At 44.2% G+C, this 18,073-nt stretch overlaps 1 protein-coding gene and 1 pseudogene across 1 annotated transcript in view; one reads left to right on the top strand and one right to left on the bottom strand.

The window, feature by feature from the left end:
• LOC129327516 (beta-1,4-galactosyltransferase 3-like) overlaps nt 1–15,839 on the bottom strand; it is a 92,993-nt pseudogene extending 77,154 nt beyond the window's left edge.
• Nucleotides 1–18,073, top strand: part of PLCB1 (phospholipase C beta 1) — a 698,812-nt gene that overhangs the window by 121,413 nt on the left and 559,326 nt on the right. The window lies entirely within an intron of this gene.

Here is an 18,073-nt window from a genome sequence, read left to right as displayed (position 1 = left end):
AGGCCCTCACCCTTTCTTCGTAGGGCTCAGTCTGCAGACCCCTGATCAGTTTGGTGTAGTGGTTAAGAGTGCGGGACTGTATTCTGGAGAGCCGGGTTTGATTCCCCATTCCTCCACTTGAAGCCAGCTGGGTGACCTTGGGCTAGTCACAGTTCTCTAGCTCTCTCAGCCCCACCCACCTCACAGGATGTTTTGTTGTGGGGAGAATAATGACATGCTTTGTAAACCATTCTGAGTGGGCATTAAGTTGTCCTGAAGGGCGGTATATAAATCGAATGTTGTTGTTGTTGTTGTTGTTGTTGTTATCATCATCCTTGTTGCTTTCTTTTGCACCCTCTTGATTTTGTCCACATCCTTTTTGAAGTGAGGCCTCCAGAACTGCACACAATACTCCAGGTGCGGCCTGACCAAGGCAGTATAGAGAGGGGCTATGACCTCCTGCGATTTCGATGCAGTGGCACTTTTAATACAACCCAAGACTGAGTTTGCCTTTTTTGCCACCTCATCAGACTGACTGCTCATATTTAGTTTACAGTCCACTCTTACCCCAAGATCTCTTTCTCATACACTACTACCCAGAAGTAGTAGCCATCCAGTATTTGTGCTTCACATTTTTATGAGCCAGATGTAATATTGTGCACTTATCTATGTTGAATTGCATCCACCACTCTTTGGGTGCGGTCCTCTAACCAGTTCCCTATCCACCTAGCTGTCCTATAGTCCAGTCAAAAGTTTTGCTGAAACCCAGGTAAATCACATCAGTAGAGTTCCCACAATCCAGTAAGCTCATCTCTCGTTCAAAGAAGGAAACCAGGCTGGTCTGACAAGATCTGTTGGGGACAAAACCATATTGACTTCCACGGATTACTAAGCGGTCCTTCGGATGCTTACAGATCGATCCCTGTAAAATCTGCTCTAATGTCTTCCCAGAAACAGAAGTCAGACTTACCGGCCTGTAGTTTCCTGGGTCATCCTTCTTCCCTTTCTTAAAGATTGGGATAACATTTGCTCTTATCCAATCTTGTGGTATATCCCCAGTGCTCCAGGAGGCCTTGAAATACCAAATAAAGTAAGTAAGTAAAGAAGATGATGAACAGAGGTTCTGCAAGTTCTCTAGAAAGTTCTTTGAGCACTCTTGGGTGCACACCATCTGGCCCAGGGGATTTGTATTCGTCCAGTGCAGCCAGGTGCCTCTCCACAACCTCTCTGTCAATGTCAACTAGCCACCCAGGTGTCCTGTCGTGTCTACTGCCATCTCTAGATGGGCTTGAGTTCTTCAGGGAGAAAACACAGGCAAAGAAGTCATTAAGCCTGTCTGCTTTTTCTCTGTCCTGCATCAGAATTTCTCCTTCTACTCTCAATAGCGGTTCAATTGCCTCTTTTACCTTTCGTTTGCTTCTCACATATCTGTAGAAGAAGACATGCAGGAACTTTTTTAGGTGTGTGGGGATTGTGACATATGCCCCATCGTAGAAAATATGAACCTCCGGGAATGTTGTTGCTACATAAGAATTATAAAGGCATGGGCTCTCAAACTAAGCGTGCCAGATCAGACTGCTAAAATAACAACTCTAGTATGTACTGGGTAACCAGACATGTCTAGGGAAAGAACTGGCACCTCACTGCCATGGGCAGGAAAGGGAGCGATTCTGCTGATTCCCCCTCTCCAGCAGCACCCTCCAGCTCCTCCTCATGTCTTGGGGTCCCCACCAGGGGCAGATCTAAGTTTTTGGGGCTCTGAAGCTTGAATTGTTATAGGGGTCCCTTCGCAAGCAGCAACAATAGGGCAACATTCAACAAGGTCCAAAGGGCCTTGCTGCCCGTGCAAGGACCTCGAGGCCCAAATGGCAGAGAACGGGTTGGTGGGGTGGGGCCCTTGAAAATGGGCCATATAGTGAGGCCCTTCCCATCAGCAATGAGATCTGGGTAACCACTGTTATCTTCTTCGATGGCGTTGTTCCATGGCAGATCACCACAATTTTTTAAAAAGTTTAATCACTACATCTCAGATGTACAAGAGTCCCTGTTAGCGTTAAGTAGTTTATCATTGTGGGTGAGTAGTTGTTTTAGATTAGCAGGTTGTCTGTAAGCAAGAAAAGGTTGGCTCCCCAGTGCCTGTGAGGGAAGTAGTCATTCCACTTCATGGTGGCATTCCACTGCATGGTGGCATTCCAGCATAGGTTGTAGGTCATTAATAATGGGTTGTACTGGCTTGAGTTGTGAGAAGGTGACCACCAGTGGTATTCTGTTGTTATTTTCTTTGGGCTTGTCTTGGAGCAAGCAGTCCCTGCGTATCATCTTTCTCACTATGTCAGGGGAATACTGTAGTTGCAAAAATGTCTGCTGCAGATCTGTCAAGTGAGTATCTTTGCCTGAGGCGTTGGAGTAGACGCAACTATAGCTTAAGCCTTGGCTATACACAATAGATTGCTTAATGTGGTTGAGGTGGCGGCTAGAGGAATGTAGATATGTTTGCCGATCTGTTGGTTTCCATTATAATGTGATACTTACATGTCCCTTGTGTATCCGTACTATGATTTTATTTCTTGTATAGAGTGATTCATAGTTAGATTGATGGTGGGGTGGAAGTTGTGGAAAGCCTGGTGAAATCTCTCAAGGGCTTCTTTGCTGTGGGTCCAGACAATAAAAAATGTCATCAATGAATCTCAAATAAAGGGGAGGTGTCAATGGATAGGAGTTCAGGAAATGCTGTTCTAGGTCTGCCATGAAAATGTTGGCATACTGTGGAACCATATGGGTACCCATGGCTGTGCTACTGATTTGGAGGTATATGTTCTCACTGAACCTGAAGTAGTTATGGGTGAGAACAAACATGCAGAGTTCAGTGGCAAAATCAGCTGTGGTTTTGTCAGAGATGATGTTTCTAATGGCTTGTAGTCCACCCTGATGAAGAATATTGGTGTACAAGGACTCGGCCTCCATGGTGGCTAGAATGCTGTTTTCTGGGAGATGATCGATAGACTTCAGTTTCCTTAGGAAGTCTGTGGTAGCATGGGCATAGGTGGGGCTATCAATAACATATGGTCTCAGATGGAGTCCATAAATCCTGATACTCCTTTTGAGATGGTGCCTATGCTTGAGACAGTGGGACGTCTAGGGTTGCCAGGTTTGTGTGTCTTTGGCAGGGGGTAGAATGTGCCCGGTTGAGGTTCCTAGGGTATATCCGTATAAATTTGTTCCTGTATGTATGTTGGGACTTCCTTCATGATTTTGTTGAGTTCCCGCTGGTATTCTTGTGTGGGGTCTGAGGATAGCAGCTTGTAGAAACCGGTGTTGTCGTTTAGCTTCTCATATGTAGTCTGCCTTGTCCATTATAACAATGGCTCCTTCCTTGTCAGCTTGCTTTATTATAACGTCCAGATCGTTTCTCAGGCTGCTTATCTTGATCTGTTTCCTAGTCTTAGATCTCGATCTGTTTCCTAGTCTTAGAATGGCTTTAACTTCACTGAGGTTTCAAACCATGCCCTCAGGCATTCTAAACAGTCTTTATACACAAATGCCGATTGCTATCAACTCTGACTTGAAGGCTGTCTCCAGTACTGAGGTCCCTTTTAAAATTCTGCCCTTTGTATACAGAGCCCAGAAATAAATTTCATAGTGAGATCTTAAAAGACATTGATTCTTTTCATGTTGTGGAAAAACTAACCCTCCTTCTTTCCAATTTGGATCCATGCATCTCTTATAGAGTAGCACAATTCAACATGGCAGCTAAGAGCCAAGCTACAAGTGACACCTGACACAGGTTGGACACTTGTCAGCTTCCCTCAAGTTTTGATGGGAAATGTAGGCATCCTGGTCTTGCAGCTTACAGAAGTTTACAGAGCGGCAGTCTATGGGAGGGAGAACATGCGGTCGGGAGGGGGGTGCAGGCGTCGGGCTCTTGCCCGACACCCCCCTTCTCCTCTGCTGAGTGCGTGTGTGGGGTTTCTGTAAACTTTAATTAAATGGAGAGCCAAGCTGCAAGACCAGGACACCTACAACTTGAGGTAAGTTGACAAGTGTCCAGCCTGTGTCAGGCGTCACTTGTAGCTTGGCTGTAAGAAAATCCAGGTTCAACCTGTGCTTAAAGGTTGAGACTCCTTCACATGTGTATAACGACGGTTCTGATGTGTTTTAATGTACTTTTATGTGTTTTTAACATGATAGTTTTATCATTTATTGTTATGTTTTACTTATCTGTTTTATTTGCTTAATTGTGCTGGCGTTTGTCCGCATGCAAAAACATTATTCTTATTCTGAATTATTCAGGAGAGCTTTGTTACACAGGCAACAGGGCTGTGCTGTGAGGAAATGTTTCAGAGAGATTTGTGATGAAGGGACTGTAGATTATACTACGCTGTCTGTTAATGTAGGTGTGCTCCTACCGATTAGTGTCTGCATCATTTCATATGTCATGTCAAATCGCTTCTGTTTTGCTTCAGCAGTTTGGAGCTCCGGATTTCTCCTTGTATTTGCATTTCTGCTCTCCATACACTAGTATATAGTTTACTGAGAGCAGGACCACAAGTGACGCCTGACACAGGTTGGACACTTGCCAGCTTCCCTCAAGTTTTGATGGGAAATGTAGGCAGCTTGGCAGAATGTTGGACAAGTGACAGTTGAAAAGTCCATTGGACAGCAGTTGGAGAGCCAAGCTGCAAGACCAGGATGCCTACATTTCCCATCAAAACTTGAGGGAAGCTGACAAGTGTCCAACCTGTGTCAGGCGTCACTTGTGGTCCCGCTCTGAGCGTCCTGGCCGTTGATCATATTAGACCTACACTTTGATTCTCAGTGAGAAAGGTGATTATAAATAACAAAATATAATACAAATATTGTATTATAAATATTATAATATAAAAATAAATAAATAGATTCCAGTCATCTCTCACAGCCAGTAGCCCTGTTCGACCATGAATTTGGCCAATCCTCATTTCAAGCTATTCAGGATCACGGGCATCACAGCAGTGAGCTTTCGAGAATCACAGCTCTCTTCGTCAGATGCATGGAGGGTAAGAAGAAATTGGTCAGATATATAGCTGGAGAGGGGAGGGGGGAGTAGATGCAATCGGTAGCTTCTGAAAGTGGGATCAGTTTGCTTCTGATAATGAAATCAGTTACTTCTGATGTTGAGATAACCATTCATAGTCCCTATTCAATCCAAGCCTGAGTCAGATTTACATATGAATTCCAATTCTGCAGCTTCCCATTGGATTCTGTTTTTGAAAGGTTTCTATTGAACTGCAGTGACCTTTAAGTCCTTGATGGAATGTCCTGGTAGATTGAAGTGTTCTCCCACTGGTTTCTGGATGTTACCATTTTTAATGTCAGATTTGTGTCCATTTATTCTTTTGCGCAGAGGTTGGCTGGTTTGTCCAATGTACAGAGCAGGTGGACATTGTTGGTACATGAGGGCATATATCACGTTGGAGGATATTATTATCAGAAGCAAACTGATCCCATTATCAGAAGCTACTGATTGCATCTACTCTCCCCTCCCCTCTCCACCTATATATCTGACCAGTTTCTTCTTACCCTCCATGCATCTGACGAAGAGAGCTGTGATTCTCGAAAGCTTATGCTACAGTAAAGTTGGTTAGTCTTAAAGGTGCTACTGGACTCTTTTCTATTTTGCTACTACAGACTAACACGGTGAACTCCTCCGGATCTACTTACAGCAGTGAATTCCATGAGAGCATTGTGTTTATGAAAAAAAGTATTCTCTCTTGCCTGAAGCCACCTCTGGCCAATCAGATCTCTTGGACAGCTCCAAATTCTAGTGTTGATACAAGACGGAGATTAACTTTGCTTCATGCACTTGCTCAGTACCAGGCTAGTCCCAAGGTCCATACGATAGATGTGGCAATTAATAGTTCTGTGAATGTTAGAATAATAATTATAAATAGAGGCAGAAAGTGAACCTCCCTGCCCCAGTGTGTCAGAATGATGCATTCAATTGCTTGTCTTGCCTTTAGGGTCAATTTAATTTGTATCCCTCTGTCTCCCCTTTCTCCCAAGGACTTAACCCAGTTTGAAACTTACCACTTAGCTTGTAATAAGAAGAAGAGGAATTATTTATATAAATAAAATCGCTACATACCAAGCAAAATTTAAAAGACAGATGCCTGGCCTAGAGCAGTAGAAAAGAGCAAGAGTCCAGTAGCACCTGTAAGACTAACAAAGTTTGTGGTAGGATATGAGCTTCTTGAGTCACAGTTCACTTCTTCAGGTGACTCACGAAAGCTCATATCTTGGTCCTCACACACACCCCGGTGCTGCTTAATGGATAGGCTGATGTTTGTTGTTCTTCCTAATCTATCTTCCCTTTCGAGGACAGAATAATTTTTGACAACATATAAGGACGGGGATACTTTTCATCAGTCAGAAGTGGCTCTCATTACAGCTACGGTTGGCAATCCCTGTCCGTAGCATGCTTCCTGCCCTGACCCCATCCCTTATGAGAAGAGTAGTTCTTGTGAGAGTTCCGGAGCTGCTCTTGCCTGTTAGCACAGCTGGGCTCCTCCTCTTTTGACCCTGACTGGAAATGCTGCTAGTCAGCTATAATGTGGATGGTGATTCCTTCAAGGGGTGGCAACTTCTCTCTTGGCCTGTGGTGACTAGAGATGGGCACGAACCAGAAAACAACCAAACCATGTGGTTCATGGTTCATCAAATTTTACGAATCATGAACTTTCATGGACCTGCCCTGGTTCATGAACCGGTCCATTTGGTTAGTGAAAACGTCACATCCAGGTCAGAAAATCATCACATTGGGTCAGCAGAAGGTCACTTCCGGGCCAGCAGAAGTTCACTTCCGGGCCAGCAGAAGGTCTGCAGGAAGTCCATCCCCTGTTGCCTAGGAAACTGATTGATTGGCAGCAGGCTGTCTGCAGTGACGAACCAAAAAATGAACCAGCCTAAAAGTTCGTAGTGGTTCATCAGAAATGGGATCTGACGAACCGTGGTTCGCGAACCACAAACCAGCCTGGTTCGTGCTTAATTTTGGTTCGTGCCCATCTCTAGTGGTGACTCCTGCTTCAGGGTTTCCCTTCATGCATGAAGTGCTTGGAGCATTCAAAGCACAAACTAACTAGCTTTCTCAGCATTGGGCAAAGGCATTTCAGAGATCATTTCATTATATGAGAATAAAACATTAACCTGTGGTATATACTAGACAGAGAGGTAGCTTGTGATTCATGGAGTTTATAGCTTTTGGGCCATTCACAAGATTGTGTCTTGGTTCAGGCATAGCTTTGCTGCTTTCTTCCAAGGTTACTAAATTCAGAATGTTGTCTAGGATTGACCTGGAAAAGATTTGTTTAAGCATATAAAATATACAACTTAAGACTCCGTTTAGGTATTGAATAGTATGCAAATTGCAGTTGGTAGGGAAGGGGGAAGGGAAACGCGCTGTATTTTGCGTGCTAAATCTAACAGCAGCCATAAAAATGATTTATGGACCAACTACAAAGAAGTCATCTTTCTGCCATATAGGGAGCATTTGAATAAGAGCTTAATAGATGAACAAATCTAATTTCACTTGTCAGGCGTGTTAGCTGGCTGAGGCTCAAAGGCCTAGTGAAATGGCAGGGCATGGTCTTTTTTTTTTCTTTTGCAGTTTTTTTTAAAAAGCAAAAGCAGCCTAGAATAATCTTACTTTTTAAGATTAAGTTTCTGACTTCCATTAGGATTTTGCTGCTTATGAGAAAGGACAAACGTTGGCCCTGCTTATGGAGTGTCAAATGTTTGGCATATACACTTACTAATAAATGGGTATAAATCCTATGAGGCCCTTTGTAGTAAGTTTATTGTACAGAATAGAGGTGGCTGATGGGTTATTTTTAATCAGGCCTGACTGGTTAAATATAGTTATGCTTAACGTGGGGGCTGCCCACCACCACCGCCCCTTAGTCTGGGAGCCTGACGTGGCATAGTAGGTGGTTTGGGGCCATGGTTTCAGCCTGATGTTTCAAGATGATGCCCCCCTGCAGGGTTGTTTTGGGGGGTGAAAGGAAGGGGGAGAGCTGCGTATGCTGCTTAGAGCTCCTGGGAGGATGGGTGGGGTAAAAATAGCGAGGGACTTTCCACTCAAGCAGGGTGGGCCGGGTTTTCCACTGCTGTCATGGCTCGGCTTACCCTAGGGGCAAACTGCCTAATTGCCTGAGCAGCCAAAATGCCAGGGGTGCTTGCAGCAGCTGTGCAGATGTTGCAAATGGAGCAGGAGCCTTCGGAGACATCCTGTCACTTACCTGGGTTAGGGGTCTGGGTTAGGGGTCTGCCTTTCAAATAAAGAGTCATAGAGCTGGGTTGTTGTTTCATTGGTTAGAAGGAAATGTGCAGCAGATCCTTGGGCATTCTTGGCACGCAGTGTGAACAAGGCACTCTTACGGGTGACAGTTACAAATAGATTTCATGGATCTTTCAAAAAGGGCTGTGTTTGGTTTGAAGGTGCCAGATGCAGCTCTCAAGAGTCAAAAGTCTCTGCATGGTACTCTAGAGAGGCAAAAGATGGAACTTCTAAAGGATCCTACCTGTCCCTAAAAGCAGCCACACTTCTGAAAAGCATAAACCCAGGCCCCTTTAAGTGGTGAATCACAGCACCTCAGGTAGGGTTGTGAGGTTTGTGCTGTGGGACATATATTTGTGGTCAAGACAGCTTTTCTACAAAGCTTCTACAATAGAAGTGTGAGATTGTGCTTGAATGAAGACTGGGAAAGTTAGTGCATGGTTCTAGGGAGGAGAGAGAAATGGCACGTACACTGCTGTTTGCTGGTGTAGAACATTCATTTGGTGCTTCACAATCCTACTATATAAAAGGCTAAGCGTATTCAAGACAACTCACTTGCTACCCTGGTGCACCTCCAGAGGGCGCTGCTGTGGAGGGAAGCCCAGATGAGGCAGCCGGACCTTCAGAGAGTGCGCCACGGCAGGAAGCCCAGGCCAGGATCAGGTGTGGAGCAGGCAGCAATACCTGCCCCCCCCGCCTTCACCTAGCTGGGATCAGGAGCAGAGCAGGTGGCAATGCCCATCCTCTGCTTTCACCCAGTTGGGATCAGGAGTGGAGCAGGTGGCAATGCCTGCTGGCCACCTTCCCCCAGCTGGGATCACGAGCAGAGCACGTGGCAATGCCCATCCCCTCTTCACCCACCTTGGATCAGGAGCAAAGTAGGTGGCAATGCCTGCTCCCCCCTTTACCTGGCTGAGATGAGGCGCGAAGCAGGTGACAGTGTTTGCCTCCCGCTTTCACCCAGGTGATATCAGGAGTGGAGCAGGTGGCAATGCCTGCCCCCCCTTCATTTGGCTAAGATCAGGTGATGAGCAGGCGGCAATGCCCGCCCCTTCACCTGGCCAGGATCAAGCATGGAGCAGGTGGCATTGCCCACCCCCCTTCACTTGACCGGGATCATGCGCAGAGGAAGTGGCCATGCCCGCCCCCTTGCCTTCACCCAGCTGTTATCAGTGATGGAGGAGGAGGGAATACCCACCTGCCTACTCTCCCCTTTCTAGAGCCTGTAATATTTTTTCCCACAACGGGCTTTGTTGCTAGTCAAGAATAAATGAACAACTTGAAGGTTTTCTCTGCAAAGGCGGACTGGCGTTTCAGGTTCCCATGTCAGTAAGGGGTCATATTGGCCCTTTGACAGGTGAAGAAAGACAGGGTCATCTGGGTTTTAAGTTTTAGATCCCCCAAAAAATCAGTATTGAAGATACTGATAATGTTTGTAATCAGTATGATCACAGCGCAGCTTCTTGATGTTTAGTTTGCCCCTGACAAGTCTTGATGATGAGCCCCCGTCACTCTCTTACCTTTATGACCAATGAGAAAGAACGTGACATTAAAAAGTGGACACCTAGTGATACCGTTTGCTACATGGACATATTGGACAAAACCAAAGGGCCGTTTGACAGGCGAAGTGGTAGTGCAGACCGTAGTCAGGGATCATGCTAACTGATTAATTTAGTGCTATAGTTTGTCCTGTTGCCCTGTTGAATTGGGAGAGCTACCAAAATGTTTGTTCTACTTTAGTGTTCCCTGGTTCTTTATAAAGCGTGGCAGCAAGCCCCTGAAGGTGTACTTTGTGACAGTATGGAGATTCTAGATTTGCAGTGTGTTAAAGCTGAACTCTTCCAGGATCATTTGTTGGCTTAAATCTGGTGCACTGTGTGGATACCAGATGGGCCTCTTGTGTTGCCCATCTTGAGGCACATGGATGCAGTATTTCCACATGCATAACTTCAAAATGATGTGAAAGTGGATCCTAATTGATTGGTCACTTGTTCTACATGCACTGAACTTTACATGTACTCAGGGGTCATTTCATAGAAAAAGAGCTGAAGGTACTCATTAGCACAACTCATTAGCATATGCCACGCCCCTTGCCAGCACTGGAAGTGTGTTATTAGCATAACTGATTTGCATATGCCACACACCCCTGACATCACCTATCCTAGCTGTTTTGGACCCAATCCTGGCCATTCAGGGCCGAAATTGAGCCCAAAATGGCAAAAAGGGGCTGAAAATGGCTGAAAAGGGGCCAAAAAGAGTCAGGATTGGGGCCGCTGCTGAGCGGGAGAGTGATCCACCACCCGTCAGAGGCCTGATCTGGGCTGTTTCGACCCCAATCCAGGCTGAAACGAGCCCAAAATGGCTGAGAGTTAGGTGGGCAGGGCCACCTGTCATGTGACCTCTTTGGGGAACTGCCCGAACTGTGTTCCGGCATGTTCCCCCTCGAAATGAGCCCTGCATGTACTCATGACTGAGACAGTATGTAGAAAATGCAGGTACCCAGAGTTTGCATGAAGTGTTCTTCCTGTTCATAGTGAAGCTTAGAACTTCCGTAAAACTAAATGTTGCCATCAAAGATCATGCGTCTGCCAAAAGAGAGCATACTTGAAGCATACCACCATAAATTCATTCATGTTTAAGGTGTTCTTTTTTTCTTTTCTTTTTTTGCAGTAAGTTGGCACTGTGGATTCTTCCACTTCTATCCCAACTGTAATTGTAATTTAAAAAGACTCCTTTCCTGTTCTTCCCTGACTGGGCTAATTTTTAAAATAAGTGTTTGGGCTTTTCCCATTAGACCTTGCATATAATTTCTAAGCATGTGCCCTGTGTCTTTTGTACTCTAGCACAGATACGGGTCTGCAGAATAACTGCCAAGTCTGCTGAGGTAGAGATCACCACTCAAGGTTGAGCTGTGCAGACTTGCAAAAGCGATGGATGAAATGAACTGAAGGGCAGAGCTGGACTTGAAAGCGAGCCTGAATTAAAATTCGTGGTGGATAAGATCCTAGCAAAGGAAGCTTCAGGAGCCGAATGTTTAAAATATGGGATGCTTGGAGTGCAAAGCGCCATTCTTCGGTGCTTGGATAGCAGTGAGGCTGTCGGCTTCACAAACCGTCGCCCCTCATTTTAGTTCAGATAGTTTCCTCTTATCTTTTTTTGTATGCAAGTGCCATAAATCGTGTAAATAGAGAGGTTCCAGATAGCACCGCTGGTCCACAGAGAAATCCCAGAACAGAATGCTGTGCAATACCTTTTTAACTAAACTCAACCAAATCAGCACAACAGACACACAAATATTGTATCCGGGGATAAATTTTACTGAACAAAGATGATGCGTGGCCCTGAAAGGCCACACAGAGAGGCCACACGAGGCTTCCTCCGCAAACAACAGTTCAGACCAAATGCTGATGAAAGTTTCTAGATGTAAGATTCAGAGGTCTATTCCATGCTTTATTATAGTTCCAGGGTACTAGAATCTAGAGTAATTCCAGGCCAGGCTCCTCTTCCTTTGTTTTCTTCTGTTTGGAATAGATTCTTTTAACTAAGGGCCCTCACTTTATTCTTGAGAGCAAATATAGCATCGTATACTTGAGTGGGAGAGATTGAGAGCAACATGAGATTGTGTCACATTTTATCCTTACAACAATTGTCAGGCTATGGATGACAGGATATGGTAGACAGATCCCTGGTCCATTGCAGCAAGACGCAGGTTCTTGGTTAAATGGTTTTAATTCAGAAATCAGATCATTTCCATATATATGTCCATAGGACTACTCAGAAGCAAGGTAAGCCTCTAAGCAGCAAGAGTAAAAGTTGACAGGAATGACATCATGTGAGAGAGACTTCTCTTTTCACATTCAAGTCTGCTTCTTTCCCCCCTCCCAATAATAAACAAGAATTTGGCGCTCTTCTTGTGTGAGAACGTTTCGCATATTTGTAATATCAAGTTGAGTCACTAGAAAACAAGACATAGCAAAGTCTGAGAGGGAGTAGCATACAGGGTCAGAAACACTGGAAGCTGCTGCAGTTTGTTAGATAAACACCTGTGAAAGCCTGTGAAAGAAATAGTTATAGCATGGGTAAAATGATATCGAGTTACAGCAGGATACATTGATTTAGAACAAAAGGGTCATTAAAATTGGCATGGATGGGGCTCAGACATGACAACAATCCTGTGAGGTGACTGGCTCAAGCTTAAGCAGCAAGTTTCCATGGCAGTGTGGAGATTTGAACGTGTGTCTCCTAAATCTTTGTCAGACATTCTAATCACTAGGTCTCCTGGCATTTTTATTCAGTGGCATGACTGCTCTGCACTCAGAGAATATGATGTTCACAGGCACACTCCAAACAAGAAGATAAAAATTAACGTGGCAGTCCATACAGGGCCAATTAAACCCAAGCTGAGCCTGTAGCATTTCTCAAAATGTGATTAGAATCGTAGAAACATAATGCTGAAATGATCCCCCCAAGGTCATTTAGTCCAACCCCCTGAACGTTGCAGGAAAATCACAGTTAACTCTTAACTCCCCTGTGACCCTGGTCAATGTCCAGAGGAAGGCAAAAAACCTCCATGATCCCGCGCCAATCTGGCCTGGAGGAAAATTTCTTCCTGACTTCAAAGTGGTGATCGGTATTCCCCTGGGCATATAAGAAAGGGACATGAAAACCAAGTACCAGCTCACCACTTTATGCATTCCCTCTCTCGATCTTCTCTTGGTCTGTGTACATTCATATTAAGTAAGAGAATCAGCACGGCTTACGGAGTACAGGTTGCACATCAAAACAATCAGATATTGTGGCACCCCCATTTCTTTTAAAACTGTCCATAGCTTTTCATGATCTACACAGTCAAAAGCTTTGCTGTAATCTATAAAACTCATGCTGATTTTCTTCTGAAATTCCCTGGTATGTTCCATTAGCCATCGTAAATTTGGGGACCACCTCTCCCCATATGTTCCCCGGAGGTTGCTTCGATCGGCTACTAAGAACTTGCTGATGGTCCCTGGCCCCAGGGAGGTCCACCTGGCCTCTACTAGAGCCAGGGCCTTCTCAGTTCTGGCTCCGACCTGGTTGAACTCTCTGTCTGAGGAAACTAGGGCCCGGCAGGATTTGTTATCTTTCCGCCGGGCCTGCAGGACGGAGATGTTCCACTAGGCATTTGGTGGGGGCTAGGCTGTCCTCTCGCTGGCCATACCACTGAAGACCTTCCACCACCCATGCAGGACAATTCTGTATTTTAATATTTTATACCCGCCAATTTTAATTGTTTGATATGATGTTTTAATGTTTTTATAATGTTTTTATTGTTTTAAGCAGTTGTTAAACCTTCCTGAGCCTGTCTGACGTGGAGGGCTATCTAGAAATGCGATTAAACAAACAAACAAACAAACAAACAAACAAACAAACAAACAAACAAACAAACAAACAAACAAATAAATGTGATCTCTGGTGCCTCTTCCTTTTCTGAATCCAGCTTGAACATCTGGCATTTCTTGTTCCATATATGGTAGGAGTCTTTGCTGTATAATTTTGAGCATCACTTTGATTGCATGGGAAATTAACGCGATTGCCTGATAGTTGCTGCACTCCTTGGCATCCCCTTTTTTTGGGATTGGAATGTAGACTGAGCATTTCCAGTCTGTGGGCCATTGTTTTGTTTTCCATATTTGTTGACATATTCTTGTTAAGATTCTGATGGACTCCATTTCTGTGGCTTGAAATAGCAATATTGGTATTCCATCTACTCCAGGTGCTTTGTTTCTCCTAATTGCTTTGAGTGCAGCTTTTACTTCACTTTCTAGGATTTCTGGTTCATCAAGATTCTTCATCAAAAGTATCTGTCATCCTTCCATCTCTAGTATAGTTTTTCAGTGTATTGTTTTCATCTTGTCCTGATCAGATACTGTATTTCCATGTTGATCTTTCAGCATCCCAAGCTGTGGCTTGAATTTCCTTTTGATTTCTTGGATCTTTTGGAACAAGTCTCTTGTTCTTCCTTTTTTGTTGTTCTCTTCTGTTTCTTTGCACTGGTTATTATAATTGATTTCTTTGTCTCTGTGTGCAATCCACTGAAAAGCTGCATTTAGAATTTTGACCCTATTTCTGTTTCCTTTTGCTTTTGCTTCTCGTCTGTCTTTAGCAATTTTAAGAGTATCCTCAGTCATCCATTTAGGCTTCTCCTTTCTTTTGGCTACAGGAATAGTCTTTGCACATTCTTCTTTGATATCTCTAGTTTCAGCCCATAGTTCTTCTGGCTCACAGTCAATTAAACTTAGTATTGCAAATCTGTTCCTTACCTGGTTTTTAAATTCTTCAGGAATATTATTTAGATTGTATTTTGGCACTATGATTCTTTTAGTGTTTCTCTTTATTCTAATGTTAGATATTAGCAACGCATGGTCTGTATTGCAGTCAGCTCCTGGTCTTGTTTTAGCTGAGAGACTAGAGCTTCTCCATCTTCTGCTTCCAATTATGTAATCTATTAGGTTCTTGTATTGGTCACCTGGTGATTTTCCACGAATAAAGTCATCTTTTTGGTTGCCTGAAGCAGTATTAGCAATGAACAGGTTGTTGGCTTCACAAAATTTTATGAGCTGCTCTCCTGCTTCATTTCGTGATCCTGCTTTATCGCCTACTTTTGCATTCCAGTCGCCTATGATTATCAGCATATCTTGTTTAGGTGTACGGTCAATTTCTTCTTGGACACTTGTGTAAAAGTTTTCTATTTCTTCTTTCTCAGCAACTGCTTGTGCTATGTCTCACCTCATTATTAGAGCAACACCGTTTCTTTTGAGTTCATTTCCGCAGCAAAACACTGTGTGATTTTCTGACTGAAAATGTCCTGAGTCAGTCCACATTAGTTCACTCACACCCAGGACCACAGTGTTTAAACATTCCATTTCTTGTTTTACGATTTCTAGCTCACCTATTTTCATACTTCTCATGTTTCATTTTCCTGTTATGTGTGTCGCACAGCTTTGGATGTTCCTTTTGCATCTATCCATGTTCGCAACTGGATGTGCTTAAGATGCCAGTGAAATGGAGCTTGACCTCCTAACTGAGGGTGGGTGCGACGGTACATGCCTACTCGGTTCCAGTGATGGAATCGGAATGGGCGACGCTGTTCGCTGCTGAGCTTTGTGTTTGCTCTTCCAGAATTAGAGACTTTGATCTGCCGCTTCTAGGAGTTAGCTCTCGTTCTACCGGTAGTATGCTGGCTCTGGAGCGAGGTGAAGCCGGAGTCTCTCACGACCGAGAGCATGGTTGGTCTCAAGTCTTTGGAACCGACAGATTCGACGGTGACTCCTCTGATGTCAGATCCAATGTCGGAGTGTGCTCTGTTACGGCTCCAGTAGTCAGGTGCACAGATCGCTCTGCCAAGGCAGATTTTCTTAGCTGCCAGGCTTGTAGAGCTGGATAGCTCTTTCCCAGAGCAAAGCTTTGAGTCTTGCTGCCCAATCTCCTCACGCCTTGGGGGTGAAAAGCTGGCAGTGCTTACAGCACTCCACCACATGTCCTTCTCCCAAGCACGCCAGGCATAGCGAGTGGCCATAGGTCTTTGCCATCTTTGTCCCACAGCCCTCGCACTCCTTAAACAGCTACTTGTTCATCATAGCAAGTTAGGGCTGCCACAGCCGCCAAGTGCAGCGTTTCTTACTCTACTAATATCAACTTAAATTATATACACTACACAAACTATATACATTAAGACTAAGACTAAATTATTAACAATTAACTTTTTAAAAAATCTAACACTAAACAGAAAAAAAACACTTAACTGAGAAGTAAAAGCCTTGGAAGATCATCTGTTCTCTGCAGTGGCAAAAGACAAACTGTGGGAGGGACGCGGGTGACCTCTGGCCATGTGACCATTTCGGCGGGAGGTTGCCCCCCGCATAACCTAAAAGCTTGAAGAATCCTTTTCCAAGCAGCTGGCCTGCACAAGCACAGTCCCCTATGTGGAACTGCACCAAAGACCATAGATGACCAAAGATCGTAGATTTATCTCTGTTGACGTTTATTTTAGCCCAGTCTATCTTCAACTGTATTAGCTACCCCTCCAAATTAGTATTGTCTGTAAATTTAATGAGCGTTTCTATTCCTTCATTCAAGTCATTTATAATGATAATGAACAACACAGGGCCCAGGAGAGATCCCTGAGGCACTCTACTTTTCACTCCCCTCCAGTTTGTGTACGATCTGTTTGTGTACGATCTGTCAGCCAATTTATTTATTTATTTGTTTGTTTGTTTATATTCCGCCCTCCCCACACAAGCAGGCTCAGGGCAGATTACAGTATAATAAAAAGCATTTACAGTATAAATTATATTAAAACAGTTTAAATAACAGTATAAAACAACATAGTATAAAAATAATATAAAATAGATAGCAGCACTCGGTACACCCAACGGTATAACATCTCACCCAACAGTATTACATCAAAACCACATTTACCAGCTTGTCAACAAGAATATCAGGCAAGACCTTATCAAAGTCTTACTGAAATCAAAATAAACTGATCCAGCCAAGTAGTAACTCTCTTAAAAAAAGAGATATGGTTAGCCTGACATTTCCTGTTCTTGAGAAACCTGTGCTGGGTGTTGACAATCACAGCCTTCTTTTTTAACTGCTCGATAACTAACTCCTTGGTGATTTGTTCTAAAACGTTTTCACGTATGGATGGCAAGCTGAAAAGTTGGTAGTTACCTTGCTCCTCTTCACAAGCATATACATCCTTGACATAGAATCATAGGCTTGGTAGGAATCTCTAGGGTCATCTAGTCCAACCCCCTGCACAATGCAAGAAATTCACAACTCTCTCCCCTAGCGCCCCCCCCCCCCCCCAGTGACTCCTGCTCCATTCCCAGAAGATGGCAAAACTCCATCAGGATCTCTGGCCAAACTAGCCTGGGGGAAAATTACTACCTGACCCAAAGGTGGCAATCGGCCTTACACTGGGCATATAAGAAGGGTCCATGAGAATTAAGCACTGATGTAGCCCTTCCTGCCCTTCCTCTCATGATCTGCCTAGATTCAAAGAATCAGCATTGCTGTCAGATGGCCATCTAGCCTCTGCTTAAAAACCCCCAAAGAAGGAGAGCCCACCACCTCCCGAGGAAGCCTGTTCCACTGAGGGGCCGCTCTAACTATCAGGAAGTTCTCCCTATTGTTAACGCCCCCCCTCCTTTTTGGTCTGTTCCTCTTAAACAAGTTATACCCCTCAATTCCAATATTCCAATTATGTGTCTCATCCCACTAAGTTTCAGTAATGTCTATTACATCATTGTGCCTTTCCTATATGAAGACTTCAAGTTCCTCCTATATGTTTCTCATACTTTGTGCATTAGTGTATAGACATCAGAATCCACAATTTATGCACCCTAACAGCTTCACTTTTACCTGCGAATTTATGGGTCCCTGCATATGTGCCCCTCCCCACTCATTATTTGTTCTCTTATCTACAGTAATTGGCATCATACTAGCTTTGGGGTTTTTGTCTTCTTCCCTGATAGGATTGGGTTTAAAGCTGTCCCCATGAGTTTTATCAGGCAAACCATCTCCCAGCAGAAATGCTTCACCTTGGCTTCCTGATCCACCTAGCTTCTCTCACAAGAGGGCTGGAGCAAGTAAGATTCCTGTGCCCTTAGCATTGGTTTACCAGAGTGGTTGGATGCTGATATGATGCAAAATCATGTATCCTGGGTAGATGTTAATTGTTTAGGCCGTGTATTGATAAAGCATGTGAAAGCTTGCTTTTGGTCACATACTGGGTTGTGGCGAAAGTTA

The sequence above is a fragment of the Eublepharis macularius genome, chromosome 1, assembly GCF_028583425.1.
Source record: "Eublepharis macularius isolate TG4126 chromosome 1, MPM_Emac_v1.0, whole genome shotgun sequence".
Lineage (NCBI taxonomy): Eukaryota > Metazoa > Chordata > Lepidosauria > Squamata > Eublepharidae > Eublepharis > Eublepharis macularius.
Note: the sequence above shows the minus strand (reverse complement) of the source record. Positions and strands in the feature narration are given on the sequence as shown.